Raw genomic sequence first — 17,161 nt, 5'->3', positions numbered from 1 at the left:
AGTGTGAGTGGAAGTGCTACCACAATATCCCCCTCACCACGCCAGGGGCTCCAGTTACTGGCTTCCCTGGGGAAGGATGACACAGTTATAGCTGTTCAAAATGCTTTCATGGGGCTTCCCTGGTGGCACAGAGGTTAAGAATCCACCTGCCAATGCAGGGGACACAGGTTCAAGCCCTGGTCTTGGAAGATCCCACATGCCACAGAACAACTAAGCCCGTGCGCCACAACTACTGAGCCTGCGTTCTAGAGCCAGTGAGCTACAACTACTGAGCCTGTGTGCCACAACTTCTGAAGCCCGTGTACCTAGAACCCGTGCTCCGCAACAAGAGAAGCCACCACAATGAGAAGCACGCGCACCACAAGGAAGCGTGGCCCCCGCTCTCCGCAACTAGAGAAAGCCCACGCACAGCAACGAAGACCCGATGCAGCCAAAAAAAATAATAAATAAAATTAATAAATTAAAAAAAATGCTTTTGTATCAATCATCGATTTTTCTCATAAGAACTTCAAGAGCCAGTTTTCTCTACTGTCCTGACTCCAGGCCTGGTTATGCAGTGGTCTCTTTTGCATGTCACCAAAACTGCACTTCCTCTGGAGCGCCAGGTCTGTGTGAAGTGTCACCAGAAGCCTCCCCACCCCATGCTGCATGGGCCTTGGCATGTGATGCAAGCTTCTTTTGCAGACATCGAACTGCAATGTGATTATTTCTGCAACTAGACATAAACTCACTGGGATCAGGACTCGTCTTTTTGATATTTGGGTCTCTAGCCTAGGCACATGCCAGGTGGCAATAAATAGTAAGAGTTAATTAACTGATTACATAAATGAACAAATAGATGGATGATAGTCATTTTCATTTTTAGACAAAATTGAAAATACAAACTCTAATAGAAATCCACTTCTCTCCTGTTCTGATACCAGCTGTGGTTTCTTTCTGAATAAATATATGAAGAAGTACTAAGGCTGTCCTTTGCTCCAGCCCTACCACCAGGGCCTTCATCTAAATCTGGACCATCTCATACCTGGATGACTACAGGAGGCTCTACCTGGTCTCTGCCACCAGTTTCCCTTTCACAGCCCTGGTACATGTGCACAAGGTCAATCTGATGAAACTTCAGTGCCGCCAAGATTCTAGGCCCTGCCCAACCTTGCCTTAGACTTCCTCGGCAAGTTTCCCTCCCAAGCATCCACAGAGGACTCGGGGCTCCAGCCAAACCCCAAAGCGAGACAACTCGTTGTCACGATGGTGCATCTCCCTCCCCACTCCCACCGAGGCTGTGTCTTCTGAAAGTGCAAGGCTGTGACTTGTTCACCCATGTGTCCTTGGCACCTAGAATAGTGCCTGATTCCTGAGGGACTGAATAAACATCTGATGGGCAGACAAACAAATGAACAAATGAACCCATGAGCCCATAATTCTACTGAAGACCAGAGAACTAGACTCCATGGGTTGAGATGGTCTCAGAAGGTTTCCTGATGGAGACAGGACTCAAAATGGAGCAAAGAGGGAACTAGGCATGGAGAGGGGAAAATCCATCCCGAGTGGAAGTGGAGGTGGGGGTAGGCAGGGATCAGGGGGTCAAGCAAGCACTGGGCACAATGCAATGGTCGGGGTGGGGGTGGGCTGGGGAGCCAGCGGAGGCCCTTGAGACAGAGGAGGAGGTGGGAGGTAAGTCTAGGCTTTCTGGCTTATATCCCACGTAGGACAGGACTGGCTCTCCGAAACCTAGGGGACAGGGACAACAGCCAGTTCATTCCAATGAGCAAGGACAACCTTCCAGGGAAAGACCTCAAAGAATAGCTAGTGTTTTACTTATTTATTTATTTATTTTTAACTTTTTTTTTTTTGGGGGGGGGGCTGCGTTGGGTCTTCACTGCTGCGTGCGGGCTTTCTCTAGTTGCGGCGAGCGGGGGCTACTCTTCATTGCGGTGCGCGTGCTTCTCATTGTGGTGGCTTCTCTTGTTGCAGAGCACGGGCTCTAAGCACATGTGCTTCACTAGTTGCAGCACACAGGCTCAGTAGTTGTGGCTCATGGGCCCAGTAGCTGTGGCTCGCAGGCTCTAGAGCGCAGGCTCAGTAGTTGTGGCGGACGGGCTTAGTTGCTCTACGGCATGTGGGATCTTCCCGGACCAGGGCTTGAACCCGTGTCCCCTGCATTGGCAGGCGGATTCTTAACCACAGAGCCACCAGGGAAGTCCCATAGCTAGTGTTTTAAAAAGATGTTTTTCTTGGGGTCTTCTTCCCTGGTGGCTCAGTGGTTGAGAGTCCACCTGCCAATGCAGGGGACACGGGTTTGTGCCCCGGTCCGGGAAGATCCCATATACCGTGGAGCGGCTGGGCCCGTGAGCCAGGGCCGTTGAGCCTGTGCGTCCGGAGCCTGTGCTCCGCAACGGGAGAGGCCACAACGGTGAGAGGCCCACGTACTGCAAAAAAAAAAAAAAAAAAAAAAAAAAGATGTTTTTCTTATCAAATCTGTGGGGAAAATATGTATACAATAGCTGTAGTAATACAGTGATTATTGGCCCTAACTTATTCTCATGTTAAAAAAATTTATTATGAAATCAACCCTCCATCTGAAAATGGCAGCTCCATCATGCAATGGGGGTATTTTTTTATTGGAACTGGTCTCTGCTATCACTCCACTGCCTATAACGCCAGTACAGAGTAAAGCTGCCGTTTAAGAGAGGAATCCTTAGGAAGACCTCTCTAAGCCGCTGACAGTGTCACAGAAACAGGCTCTCCACCTCTGCATCCTATGTTTTGACTTCATCTATTTCTTTTCAAGTTTATTAATATGAAGACTGCAGCTCTTTCTGAATGCAGAATCAGAAACCACTGCTTTCAAAAAAATCCGTGGGCAATCTTTCCCAACCATAAAATCATTTCCACTCTCCAACCATCAAGTTTTCAAATGGATCTTGTAGATGTGCAAAAACTCAAAGCAAATCTATTAAAAAAAAAAAAAAAGATGTCAGGCTGAAAATAAGGAAAATCAGAATGGGAGAAGAGAACACAAGCTGTCAGCGCCCCCCTGGCCTTCACAGCAGCACTCTTTTTATGATGAAACTACACTGCTCCCCATAAACTCTAAATCATTCTCACCTTCCCAGGAGTCTGTAAGCCAGACAATTGTTAAGGGGAGCAACTCATACTATTACTGCAAAATTTCACAGTTGAAAGTCAAATAGCAATGATTTTGCCCTGCCAGCCTGACACCACCTTGACCATGATGATAAAAGTCCCTGGGGGCTTCCCTGATGGCGCAGTGGTTGAGAGTCCACCTGCCGACGCAGGGGACACGGGTTCATGCCCCGGTCCGGGAAGATCCCACGTGCCGTGGAGCGGCTGGGCCCGTGAGCCATGGCCACTGAGCCTGCGTGTCCGGAGCCTGTGCTCCGCAACGGCAGGGGCCACAACAGTGAGAGGCCCGCGTACCGCAAAAAAAAAAAAAAAGAAAAAAGTCCCTGGGCAGTGAGCATGTAGAGCTCGGACAGTGATGGTGGCGCAAGCAACTCTTCAGTTTAAAACATGTCAGAACGTGGTCACTGAGGACGTGCCTCTTTTTCTCAATCAAAATTCGAACATTATGATAACTGGGAAATTAATGCTATAACCACCACAACAACACAAGACGCCCACCAGTTACCATTACGCTGTGTGTGTGTGTAAAATTGGCTCATGAGACTTTAGAGGCTGAGAAGTCCCAAGATGCGCAGTCAGCAACCTGGAGACCCCAGAGAGCCCGTGGTGTGTAGTTCCAGCCTGAGTCTGAGTCCGAAGGCACAAGACCAAGATCCTAGCTGGAAGACAGTCAGGCAGAGACAGGAATTCTCTCTTCCTCAGCCTTTTGTTCTATTCAGACCTTCCATAGTTTGGATGAGTCCCACCCACGATGGGGAGGGCCATCTGCTTTACTCAATCTAGTGATTCAAATGCTAATCTCATCCAGTAACACCTTCACACACACACCCAGAATAATATTTAACCAAACATCTGGGCGCCCTGCGGCCCAGCAAGTGGAAATATAATATTAACCATCACACGCTGGTATTTAAACAAATGTGTTGGCTTTGTTAACTCATGCCTCCATCACCAATAACTCAGACCACATAACCTGAGCCCCTGTATGGAAACTCAGTTCTTGGGCTATTTCTTTCTTTCTTTTTTTTTTTTTTTTTTTTTTGCGGTATGCGGGCCTCTCACTGCTGTGGCCTCTCCCGTTGTGGAGCACAGGCTCCGGACGCGCAGGCTCAGCGGCCATGGCTCACGGGCCCAGCCGCTCCGCGGCATGTGGGATCTTCCCAGACCGGGGCACGAACCCGGGTCCCCTGCATCAGCAGGCGGGCTCTCAACCACTGCGCCACCAGGGAAGCCCTCTTGGGCTATTTCTTAAAGAGGTCCCCATGGGTATACAGATGCCACAAGTCTATCTAGTCACTGACACTCCCTGAAGAGTGTAGGAAGGCACGCATTTTCTTGCAGCCTCATGGTCTTACATTAAAAGCTACTGTTGAGTATTGCAATGTGTGGAGTATTAACCTCTTAAGAAATGCTTGCTGTGCTTCTTATGATTTCTGAGCGAGAGCCTGCATCTCCTGACCAGCACTCTTGTCCTCTTCTCCCACGTCCTTCTGTTCTTCCTTCTTCTCTTTCTTCTACAAACGGAGCACCCACTGTGGGCAGGTGATGGTGAAAGCGGACTTGAGAGGAGCAAGGAACAAGAAGACCCTCCCTGGTTCATTATCTGGATCCATCGTCCGTTCCTTCCTCATTCATTTTGGAAAAGTCATCTGGCCTCTGTCTGGCAAGGAGCTGATGGCAAATCTGAAACATGAAGGTGGCACAAGAAAATGAGGCTTAGGATTATTTGGACACAAGAGTTGAAATAACAAGGGAGTGGGGTGAAGGAAGGAAGACAGGCAAGGTGTGCGAAGTCCTTTGGCTGAGGAGGAGGTTGGGGTGCAAGGGACAGTTACCTAGGTCCCAGTGTGGAAGCAACCTAAGGAAAGACAGTGACCAGCAGTAAGTGAGACAAGCTTAGAACAATAGGATGGGAACGTCATTGTGTTCCACAAATACTTGAGACCCCACGGCCTGCTACACCATGGGATGCTCTGAGCTGGACAGACCACCACCGTACCACAGACCTGGGAACTGGGCCAAAGGGGCATCACTGGTCCCTCCTCTGTCTCTGTTAATGGTCCCTCATCTTGTCCCCAATTCTTCTTAAAAAAAACTCCTTCTGTTTTTAATTTTAAACATTTTGGTAAAATATACATAACGTAAATTTACCATTTTAACCATGTTTAAGTGTCCAGGTCAGTGGTGTTAATTAGCGTACATGATTGTGCACGTGCCTCTGCCTTCCATCTTCAGAGCTCTTTCCATCTTGCAAAACAAAATCTCTGTTCCAATTTAACTCCCATCCACCCTCCCCAGCCCCTCAACCCCCATTCTGCTTTCTGTCTCTATGAATTTCACTAACTTAAGTACAGGTTTCCCCCACTATCTGAAAGCAGAGCCTTCCTATAAAACCTGTTAGAACCGAAATGATGTTAACGAAGAAGCAATGACCTTAGGACACATTTTGCTAAGGGATGCACAGAGTAGATGGAGATAAAGCACAGATGCTCACAGGCACTGTCCAAAGCTCTGGCACTTGATGTTGAGATGCTGAGCGTGGTCCCCAGGAAGGAGCTTGGTGGGCCCTCCCTCTCCCTGCCTGAGGTGCGCTGCCTTTACAACAGCTGCTGCAAAAATAAATGGTGAATGCTGTTTCCACTTTTCGCCTTTTTTCGTAAAAGTAAACATTTTCTTTGGAATTCTTTAGGTAAGCAGAAATAGGTACTGGTGCAGGTCTTTCATAAAGGCAAAGTGGCATAATGTGAACTTTCGAAAAGCGGGTATCTCATTTGAGTAGAAACATACGATGTTTGTCCTCTTGTAACTGACATTTCACTTAGAGTGATGTCCTTGAGGTTCATCCATGTTGTAGCCTGTGTCACAAGTTCCTTCCTGTTTAAGGCTGAATAATATTCCATGGGATGCGTTTGCCACGGTTTGGTTTTACATTTGTCTGACAGACGTGGGGTTGTTTCCACTTTTTGGCGATGGTGAATAGTACTGCTATGAATTTGGGTGTAGAAATCTCTCTTTGAGTCACTGCTTTTAGTCCTTTTGGGTGCATACTCAGAAGCGGAACTGCTTCATCTTATGGTAATTCTATTTTTAATTTTTTGAGCAACCACCATACTATTTTCCATAGCGGCTGCACCATTTTACATTCACACCAACACGGCATACGGGTTCCAACTTCTCCACACCCTCACCAATGCTTGTTATTTCTGTTTTGTTTTGAATGATGAACAGTCCCCAGCTCTAGATGTCATGTGCCCCAGGATTCAGGCCTTCTTCTTCTGTGTCTATACTCTCTCCCTGGTTGGTTCTGTCCAGTCATGGGGCATTACAGAGCATCCATATGCAATGGCTCACTGGTCCAGCCCAGCTCTCTCCCAGTCTCTGTCTCTCTCACAAAATCCAGACTCATTCATATAGCTGCTTACACACTCTCCTCTGGGTAATTAAAAGGCATCTCAAACTCAACATTTTCAAACCCAAATTCCTGATCTTGACACCCTCCTACACCCCCCACCCTGCCCCAACAAGCTACTTCATCCACAGCTTCCCCATCTTAGGTGATGACAAGTCTATCCTTCAAGTGGTGCTGCCTACAGACCTGGACCAAAGGGACACTTCTGGGGGCTCCTTACTTAGAGGGTCCCCATACTAAGCGTGCATGTGCACAAGTGAGCACACACACACGCATACACATCACTTTCTCAAGAACATGTGGATCCAGGGCTTCGATCTGGTTGGGTAGGACCACCATCTCCACAAACATTCACTCAAGTCTGATACCATTTAGACCCCAAGATCCCCACACTATCTGTCCTAGTCGTAGTCTGAGTGCCAGGGAGGTATGTGGTGGAGCCCCAGCCGATGTTGGAGACAGACACTGCTGCTGAGTGTTGGCAGAATTTGAGCATCAAAGAGCTTCAATGAGACCAAGACCAATGCATTAACGTGCTAAATCCTTCTTTAAGCAGGAATGCAATAGATTCTAGCATAATGAAGTATCAGTCCCCAGTACTGCCCAGTGTCCATTTTCTTACTTGTGTTCACGTTTGATTTCTGATTCCAGACTTACTTACAGATGAGCATGGCACTCATCACAGTGGTATCTGGTTGCTAAGGAGCATGGATGGCAACATTAGACAGTTCGCAGTCTCAAATTTGCATATATGTAAGTCTAGGTATAACCTACGGTGATGTGAAAGAACGGGCCTCTACTTTGGCAACTGGATGGACGATGCCCAGGAGAACCACAGATAGTTTTATTTTTATCAAAATATTTCATATGTCTAATTAAACTTTCAAAAATGAAAATGAAAATTTTAGCTTTAAATTTAATTCAATAATTCAAATGTGTTTGGCCTCTTAATTTTAATAGCTAATTTTGAATTTTTAGAAGCAAAATAATTTTTGAAATCATGAAAAGGAATTCACTTTTTATGTTCAGTTTATATTTTTGACAAAAATACATTTGAATTTCATACACTTGAGTACAACTTAGTTCTTGGTTCTTTATTTCATTAATGGTACTAGAAGACAAATTACATGAAAATCTTGGTCATACAACTTAACTCATGATTATACTGAAATGAGGCAAGAAAAGTAAGTTTTATGGGAAAAGTTCATGCTAACTTATGAACTATAGATGTCTTTATTTTTTCACTTATTCAATCATTTCCTGGCCCATGAATAGGACCTCCAGACTGTGCAGTAAGCCTTCAATGCAGTCAGTGACATGCTGCCAACTTTCAGTCGCAGAAAAGCCCTATCTTTTCACATATTTTTCTATTCCATCATCACAAAAGCAGGAGGATAGAAAATATCTTGCTAGCTCGATTTAGACTTCCTAATATTTAGACGTGGGGCCTGGGGCGCTCCAATTGCACTCTGGCTCCAGGACTAGGCTAGGGCAGCATTACTCTCTGGAGTGCAGGGAAGGTATCTGGGCATCCTCCCCCAGTCCTCTCAGTTAGTGTGGCAAGGACACCTGCTGGCGGGAGCTTCAGGTACATCCAGGGTCAGCCCAAGTCTCCTGCCATCTCTGCCGTCATCTGCTGCTGGTCACTGGGAACCGACCCCATGGCTTCCTCTCCTCCCTCTTCCCTGCAGCCGTTTCCCAGCCCAGCAGCCAGAATGGACGTTTAAGGCAGCCAGTTGCTCTTGAGCTCAGAACCCTCTCTGTGCTCCCTCTCCCGCCCCACTCCTCTCCTTCCCCTTCCACGCCCTGCCTCTCCTCTCCTGCTCCAACACTGGCTGTTCCCTCTGTCTGAACGCTGTTCCCTCCAGCACCTTGGCTGGCTCTCACCTCCTTCAAGTCTCAGCTCAAATACCACCTTCCTAAGGAGGCTCTGCCTGGGCACCCTGCTTTCAGTTGCACATTCCCCTCTGTATCCACTTCTTCCTGAAATACCCATCCACCTAAACCTTCTCTGATTCTTCCTCGTGGCCAGTTTCACCTCCTAAAAGACTCTACCAGTGACTTAGTCATTACCTGTGTTTTCTGACAATTGATCCCCACTTGAAGATAATCTCCACAGGGGCAAAGGTTTTTGTTTGCTTTATTCATTGGGGTGTCCTAGCATATGCTGATGCTTAATAAATATTTATTGAAGGAGTAAGAGGGAGCAACCAAGGGTTCTTCAGTGAGGAACTGGGATCGATGCAAGTAGAAGGAACCAGGTGGGTATCTGGGATCCCTTAGTCCAGTGGGATCCACCAGTCCTAGGAGCAGAAGAACCCTGTGAAGAACCCTGTATTCAGACAGAATTTGAAGTCCAACGTATCGACAGACACAGGCATCGCTGGGCTGGTTATTGAAGAGAGTGGTTTGAGGGCTTCTGGGGCTCTGTGGAGTGTTGTTTTCAAAACCCTGGGCTGGTCCAGACCCCTCTGGGGCAAATAAAGACTGGAAGACCCAGAGAACATGAGCATGTTGACTTGGATTTCGTAGGTTTCCAGGAAAGAGCCCAGGTGGGTGCCTGGTCTGACCACCAGGCCACTGCCCTTTCTGTTTTGCCGGACCCCAGGATGGAGATTTAGCCTTCTGAGGAGCAGAGAGCCCCTGGTCTTGAGAAATGGAACAGCTAGGGGAAGAAGACTCTTAGAACTTGCTTGCCAGATCTCTTGGGGTAGAGAAAGGCTAGAATTGGGGAGAAAGCTCACCTGAGGACTTTCCCAGCCAGGGCAGAGCCAAGGTGCTCAGGCTCAGGCCCCAGGCAGCCACCCCATCTCAGCTGCTGCTGTGGCCTCCTAGCATTTCCAGATTTAGCAAATAAAAATCATGGAGGTAAATTTGCATTTCAGACAAACAACAAGATTTTTAGTAGAAATATACTCCCAATGTTATCTGTATCATTTATCTGAAATGCAAAGGTACTGGGACAACCTGATTTTACCTCCAGGCCATTGCAAGGGGCAGGGGCCCATCTCCACCACCCATCTCTGAGATCATCTCCTTCCCCAGGCCCGAGGGAGCAAAAAGACCCAGAGGTCCAGCCACTCCCCCTTATTCAGCCCCAGGTAAGCAGAACCCTTTCATCTCTCCTTGGGGCAGGGCTCTGCCCGCCGCGCCACCCCCGAACCCCAACTACAGGGCTCTTCCAGCCAAAGGCTGAGTGGGGCTTGAATTCAGACAACATCTGAAACTTGGAGAGAAGCATTTAACTTTTCCCTGGGCAGGGAAGCCCTAACTCAGGATGGGCTGGCTGTTCTTCCCAGGAGAGAGAAGGGAAACTTGTAATCTTGCTTTCCTTTTTCTTTTTTTTTTTTTTGGCTGAGAAATTAATAGCAATGGAAAAGACAAAATACCAGTTACTTTGCCAAGAAGAAGTCTTCGAGAATTGGAATACCATGGAACATACTTAACATGAAATCTACACTGAAGGTATTTCAGTCCATGACGGCTGTGAACATACTGTGTAATTCCACCAGGCCTATGACTCACCTGACCACAGGGCAGGTAGGAGGAGGTGACGGAAGGCTCTCTCATCAGCAGGAGCCATGCACAGCCTGCTGTGCGGAAGAATCGCCACTGTTTCATCATACGGAATGCCTTTTGTTTAGAGGCCAGCGAGGAGAACGGATGATTTCTATTTCTTTCTTTATCAGGAAAAAAAAAATGTATTTTGCGAATGAGAACTAAGCTCCCGTTGCCCCACAAAAGAGGGCTTTGTCTCACCCCGGGGTCTGCAGTGCAGGGAGAGGCAGGGGAGTCACTGACCCTGATGTTTCTCCAGGTGTTTCTACTTAGCCCAACGGCACATCACACCTATAATTAGAATTATATGGAAAATGTTAAGACCCTTTAAGGAACATCTCCGGGTCCTCATCCTCTTAAGTATCTGTTGCCATGGAAGCCAGCAAGCAGCTCCAAAAATCTGGAGTGGTGAGCGGCACTCACTCCCTCGCCACCGAGGGCTCCTTTAAATAAAGTTGCCTTTTTCCTTTGGTTTCTGAATAAACATAAACCTGGGTTTTTCGTGCAAGATCCTGATTTCAAGGTTATTGATGCCATACTAAATTAATACAGTCTGTGCGACAGTGAACACCACCCAGCAAAGCCGGGGATCCTCCTGTCTTCTGAAAGCTTGACATTTGTTTTTCATCATGAACTTAAAGGTCAAGAGCTACAGATGGATCAGGGTACCTGCCTGGGTTTACATTTACATGCATTTTATTTTATTCCCACATGTGCTTTTTATGAGATCCATCACTGGAATAAAACTGTAGCGTTCCCGTATTCTCTAGGCTGGCTAAACTAGGAGAGTTGTCAAGCTGCTATCTCTACATAATTTGAATTAAAATAAGAAATATATGCTGATTTGATATTTTAAAAGCAAAAGCTTTAAGTTTAACATTGGCTAAAACTGGCCAGCATAGAGAGTGACAAATTTCTTAATGTTACTTACTTATTAGTGTAATGACGGGGTGGACTGCAGATAGAATCTACTTTTTTAAAAAATTGAAGTATAGTTGATTTACAATGTTGTGTTAATTTCTGCTGTACAGTAAAGTGACTCAGATATAGATATAGATATTCTTTTTTATATTCTTTTCCATTATGGTTTATCACAGGATATTGAATATAGTTCCCTGTGCCATACAGTAGGACCTTGTTGTTTATCCATTCTATATATAATAGTTTGCACCTGCAAATCTCAAACTCCCAATCCATGCCTCCCTAGAATCTACTCTTATTATGCACTTTTAAGTAAAAGTCATAGACATCTCACCCTCCAGATAACCCAAACATGACTAGCCAATAATTGATTCAGAATTGATGGGAATATGACTCACTCTTTTTCTTCACAAATGATTTTTTCTGTGTGTTTTGTTTGTGTGTGTGCTTCTGTTCAAGGTAAGCATGCTGCTTGTACTCTGGTTCCCTTTTTTTTTGTGATACCAAATAACATTTTATATTTTCACCAAAATACCTGTGGAGCTGACAGAGCATGATGCATTCATTTTCCTTGATTTTGTAGTGAGCGAAAAGGCTAGCATGAATAATTCAAAAATAATGCTGAGACTGTTAAGATTTAGTATTGGAGAGGTCATCACAGTTGGGAGAAATGAGCTAGGAGACTATTACTATTCCACGATCTTTGAATCTCAAGGTGACATCATTATTATTTCTCTATATCTATAATGTGGCACTGCAACCAGCTTATTGCTGTGTTTCTCATGTAGGGGAGAAAGATCAATTATATACAGACCTCAAAATGTGAACCATAAGCAGAGTGCCCAATAAAACTGTCATTAACAGTCCCCACAATTTTAGTTGCCTGCTTCCAGGTCAAGTTGCTTTAAAAAGATAACTGACACTGAAAGGTTGAAGAAAGAGCATTCATTCTAAAGGGAGCCATTTCTTAGCCAAGTAACTGAAACTCCTTAATAACGCTGCCTAATTTGGGTCCGAACTGAAAAGACCACCCTAATGGTGAGCTTAGCACAGAGGATACTTAGAAGAATGAACGTGCCCTGGTGTCCCCCTTTGAATAATGGGTCTGTTATGGGATTGCCCTCCACCACAAGCCCTCTTGAGTAAGCATAAAGCAGCCCCTTGCAATCATATTTAATTTTTTCCTATTTTCAACCAGAGGTGGAAAGATATCACCAAAAAATAAAATGCAGGCTAGAGCAGTGTTTACAGCGCTTCCCTCACCATTTGTTACCACTACATAATCAGCGATAAATCTTGCTTTCTCTGGAACAGGATTAAAAAACGCCTCTACATTCAAAAATATTAAAATGGAATAGAGCTGTTACTATTGCAAAAATCCCTTTTTTTCTGCCTCCAAAGGGTCCCTGCATGTTTAAAACATCTTTTTGACTTTAGAGGATTTTACAAGCCTTCCTACCTGCTTTTTATTTCCTACTTTTTTTTTCTTTTGGCGGTACGCGGGCCTCTCACTGTTGTGGCCTCTCCCGTTGCGGAGCACAGGCTCCGGACGTGCAGGCTCAGCAGCCATGGCTCACGGGCCCAGCCGCTCCGCGGCATGTGGGATCTTCCCGGACTGGGGCACGAACCCGCGTCCCCTGCATCGGCAGGCGGACTCCCTACCACTGCGCCTCTAGGGAAGCCCCCTCCCTCTCTTTATAGCAGCCACCTTGGGGTGCAGGGAGCCCAGCCAGGGACCTGCCATCTGAGCATGCTAAAAGGAAGGGTAGGGACCCGGGGTCCCTGTGGATGGGGCTGAGCTCTGACCGCTGCCCCTAGACCAGCTCTTCACCTGCTTCCTTCTGTGGGGAACAGTCAGGGCTTCATTATGGAGCCGCTTCTAGCAGGTTCCTATGCCTTGTGTCCAAACGCATCCTGACATGTGTTAAACAGAAGAATGAGTGGTTAAACTCTGAGGACTGGTTCACATCCCTGGTGGTGGGCACTGAGGACGGGACGGCAGTGAGTGAGCCAGACTCCCCACGCTCAGGAAACGTGCTTGGCTGGATGGGCTGAACGCACCATTGTTGGTCAGGTTTAGCCGAGAGAAATACAGAAATCATTCTTTTCCAAACATCGAAGGAAAATTAATGGTATGGTGCACACAGGAGTCCAAGACAAGCACATAAAACACAACACCATAAATACACATTCACAGCAGACAATTTTTTTTTTTAAGCTACAAGGACTATATTTTAACCCCCTGTGTCTGACACCCAAATTCTCAGAACTCCTTCCACCTCTGAGTGGAAGACCCTGAAGGCAGACATGGCCAGTGCGTGAGGCTCACCATTTCACTGAACTGCCCAGCGCAGACCCCTGGTCTCTGTATTAGTTTCCTGTGGCTGCCATAACAATGTATTGCCAACTGGGAGGCTTCAAACAACAGAAAATTTATTCTCTTAGAGTTCTGGAGGCCAGAAGTTCAAAATCAAGGTGTCATCAAGGTGTCAGCAGGGTGGGTTCCTTCTGGAGGCTCCAAGGGAGAATCTGCTCCCGACTCTTCTCCCAGCTTCTGGTGGCTTCCGGCAATCCCTGGCATCCCAGACTCGTAGATACAGCCTTCCAATCTCTGCATCCATCATCACGTGGCCGTCTTTCCGGCCATTGTGTGGTGTGTCTGTGTGTCTCCGGCTCTCACATCTCCCTCTTTGTACAGGAGACCAGCCATTGCATTAGGGTCCACCCTAATGCAGTGTGACCTCACCTGAACTCGACCACATCTGCAAAGATCCGATTTCCAAATAAAGCCACATTCACAGGTACCGGGGGTTAGGATTTGGATGTATCTTTTGGGAGACACAGTTCTACCCGCTAGTGTCACTACTTGTCAAATGAATGCACTGCTCCTAGGTCAGTGGCATCCATGGGCCGTGGGGAAGGGCCTGGCATGGCTTTGAACACCCACAGCTGTCCCCCAGGTATCCACCATCTTAGGATTTCTCCAATGCTTCCAACAGGCTGCTAGCTTCTCCTGCGCTTCTCCCTAGAGTAGCCAGGGATTCTGGGATCGGTGCTGTCTGGACCTGGAGCCTAAGGGGGTAGGGAGGCTGCAGGGCCTGTGCTGGGAGCTTGGCATGGGAGGAGTGGGCGGCCGCCCAGGAGCCCGGGCCCTGGTCCCACCCTGGGGTCCGCCTTTGAAGTTGGAGGAGAAATCTCTCACTGCAAGGACCGAGCAGAGGAGGGAGACCCAGGTGGGCTCTGCTCTCCCCACTCATACCCTGATCAAAGAGAATAGCCTGGGCAACGCCTAGCAAATAATGAATAATGGCCGAGTCAGGCCAGACCGACGGGGGACCTGCCCGCACGGCCGCTCCTTCCCTGTTCTTTGCACCTGCCTGAGCCCTGCTGGGCTGGGGACTGCACCAGAGAGAGAGGCGGCCCCTTGCTTTTTGTTTTGTTTTTAACATTTAATATGTATCATGCTGTCCCGAGGCTGCTCAGTACTGACACAGGTGGAACACAAATGGGCGATATCAGCCGCGGCCTTATTACGCGCCCGAGCCTGGGAGAACGTGGAGGCAGAGTGTGTACCAGGAGCAGGTTTTCAAGGCCGGCGATGCTGTAACACTCCGGAGCCTTCTCCCTCCAAGCTTTCAGTGGCTGTATCCCCTTTGGTCCATAATCACAGCTAATGGGCTGGCCACAGAGGCATCAGGGACATAAAATGGTCTAACACTACATTGACTATAAATAGCAAAGCCATAAGTGACATTACTTTGCAGATAAGAAACAATCACATCATTAAGCAAAGGTGTTTAGTGTATCAGTCACCCTAACTTTGATTTATTGCAAGGCATTTGTCTGTCACCAGCACAATGGAAGCTATAATGCAACTCAAGGGTTTAAAGAGAAAATTAAGATGAATATTGCTGCTAGCACTTTGGTTTGCACAGATGCAAAATGGGTGGGCTTCCCTGGCTGCCTGCAGGGCTGGCCTCAGCCCAGCTTCCCAGGCCCAGAGGCTAAAGACTGCCTGTGGGTGACAGAGAAGTTAGCCCCGGGGGCTGGAGACTGGGGCCGCCCAGGGTGGGAGGCAAGAGGACCTCACAACCAGGGTTTCTGGAAAGGGAATAACGCATTCGAAACGGCCAGGGCTCCCCCTTTTATTTTACCCCTGAAATATGGGAGTAATGATTAGTTATTTTGATGAACATTGTTTCAAAGTGTTGTCTTGGTAAACGCAACCGCTCCTGTATTCCATTCAATTTTAATCCAGAAAGCAATTTTGGAAAACCTACTGTAAACCAGGCACTGAGCCAGGCCTGGAAAGTTTAATGATGGATAAGTCACAGTTTCTCTCCTCCAGGGGCTCATGACCCAGCTGACAAACTCACAGTGCTCAGCGTGGAGTAGCTGCTGGCGGGGTGAGTGTGAGATGGATGAATGAATGAATGAGGGAGAGTGAGGATGGTGTATGGATTCCCAGGGGCACGTGGGGATTCAGAGGAGGGAGAACGTGCCCTCTGGTTGGAAGGATCAGGAAAGAGGACGGGAAGGAGGATGTCAGAGGGCCTTAGGAGGCTGGAGAGACGTGGATGGTGGGCGGGGGCGAGGCGTGGGGGGGGAGGGGCACAGAGCAAGTCACCCGACGGCTGAGGTGAGCACCCAGCTCACGCCCAGGTGTGGACTCTAAGAGGCTGGTGGGGAAACCTCCAGGAACAGGTAGATCTGGTCACCATCTTCACAAGGGGTGGAGATGGGGAAAGAGTTGTTTTATGGAGACAGTTAAAAAACTCAATGAGACACAGAATTCAACTCTCTTCAGACTTGTGGTTACTAAGTGTCTCCTTGGAAATGAATGAAACACCATCCATCTGTGATAATATTAATCTAATGATTATTCACCATAGGCCAGTCAGGAGGAGTCATTAAGTACCTACTGGGCGCTTCACTGTGTCGGGCCCTGGTGGTCAGGGGAAGGAGTGGGGGTCAGGCCCCTCCTGCAGAAGCCCCCAGCCCACAGATCCCCCAGGACCCTGACCACTCCCACCCACTGGGACACACTGGGTGCCCCGGACACTTTGCAGCCCCCTACAGAGGGAAATTCCATTCTCATCATTAGGAGGCATCTCAGTACTTCAGGTAGTATAAGCATCTCTACAATTTAAATTTAGGAACGGCCACGCTATCTCAGGACAAATGAAAGAAACACCAAGTGTGCTCAGCACTGTTCCTTCAGGTCTGGATTGGTAAGAAGTGATTTCAGTGCTGCGCCGGTCTTAAAACCAAGTGCTCAAAAATTCTTTGAACATCTGAATAGCCTCTGTGGTTTGTTTTCTGCAAGCAGCTATTTCAAAATGACTCAGCATTTCGCTGCAGTGCTTCAGACCAAACCAGTCCCTTCCAGACTGGTCCGAGTGGGGAGACACCTTTGCTAACACACGGCCGGTGTAGATAGGGGATGTGGTGCCGGCCCTCACTCAACCGGCATGAGCCTGCCTGGCCCGCTCCGCCTGCTGAGGGTCCAGGGGTGAAGAAGGCAAATTCCCACCTTCCTTGGAGCATTCACTTCCTTACGGTCTGGACCAAGGCTAGAGAGGCTGCAGGAGAGAGCAGGGCTGGGGCCTGGGAGGACAGGCCGCCCAGCCTGTGTCCAGGTCTCAGTCCCTGCTTCAGACGCCGCAGCTGGAGAAAGGGCTGCCCACTGTCAAGGTCAGCTATAGCGCAGATCCTCTCGCTTAGATAGGGCCCCTTTGATAGGGTTGCTGTGCACCCCAGCAGGGCATCTATTTAGCTCTTCCTAATCAGGCTCTCATTGGTTTTTGCTGGTATACATCTCAAGGATATACTTACTCTTTAATAAACTGAATGTCAGGGCTTCCCTGGTGGTGCAGTGGTTGAGACTCCGCCTGCCGATGCAGGGGACACGGGTTCGTGCCCCAGTCCAGGAAGATCCCATGTGCACACGGAGTGGCTGGGCCCATGAGCCATGGCCGCTGAACCTGTGCGTCCAGAGCCTGTGTTCCGCAACGGGAGAGGCTACAACAGTAAGAGGCCCGCATACTGGAAAAAAAATAAATAAACTGAATGTTTTTACGCCAAGTCCAATGTGTGGGTTTAAAGAAAGCCATATTCAGGTAGGTAAGC

Source organism: Hyperoodon ampullatus (genome assembly GCF_949752795.1).
Source record: "Hyperoodon ampullatus genome assembly, chromosome: 1".
NCBI lineage: Eukaryota > Metazoa > Chordata > Mammalia > Artiodactyla > Ziphiidae > Hyperoodon > Hyperoodon ampullatus.
The sequence above is the reverse complement of the archived record's forward strand: the minus strand, read 5'-3'. Positions refer to the sequence as shown.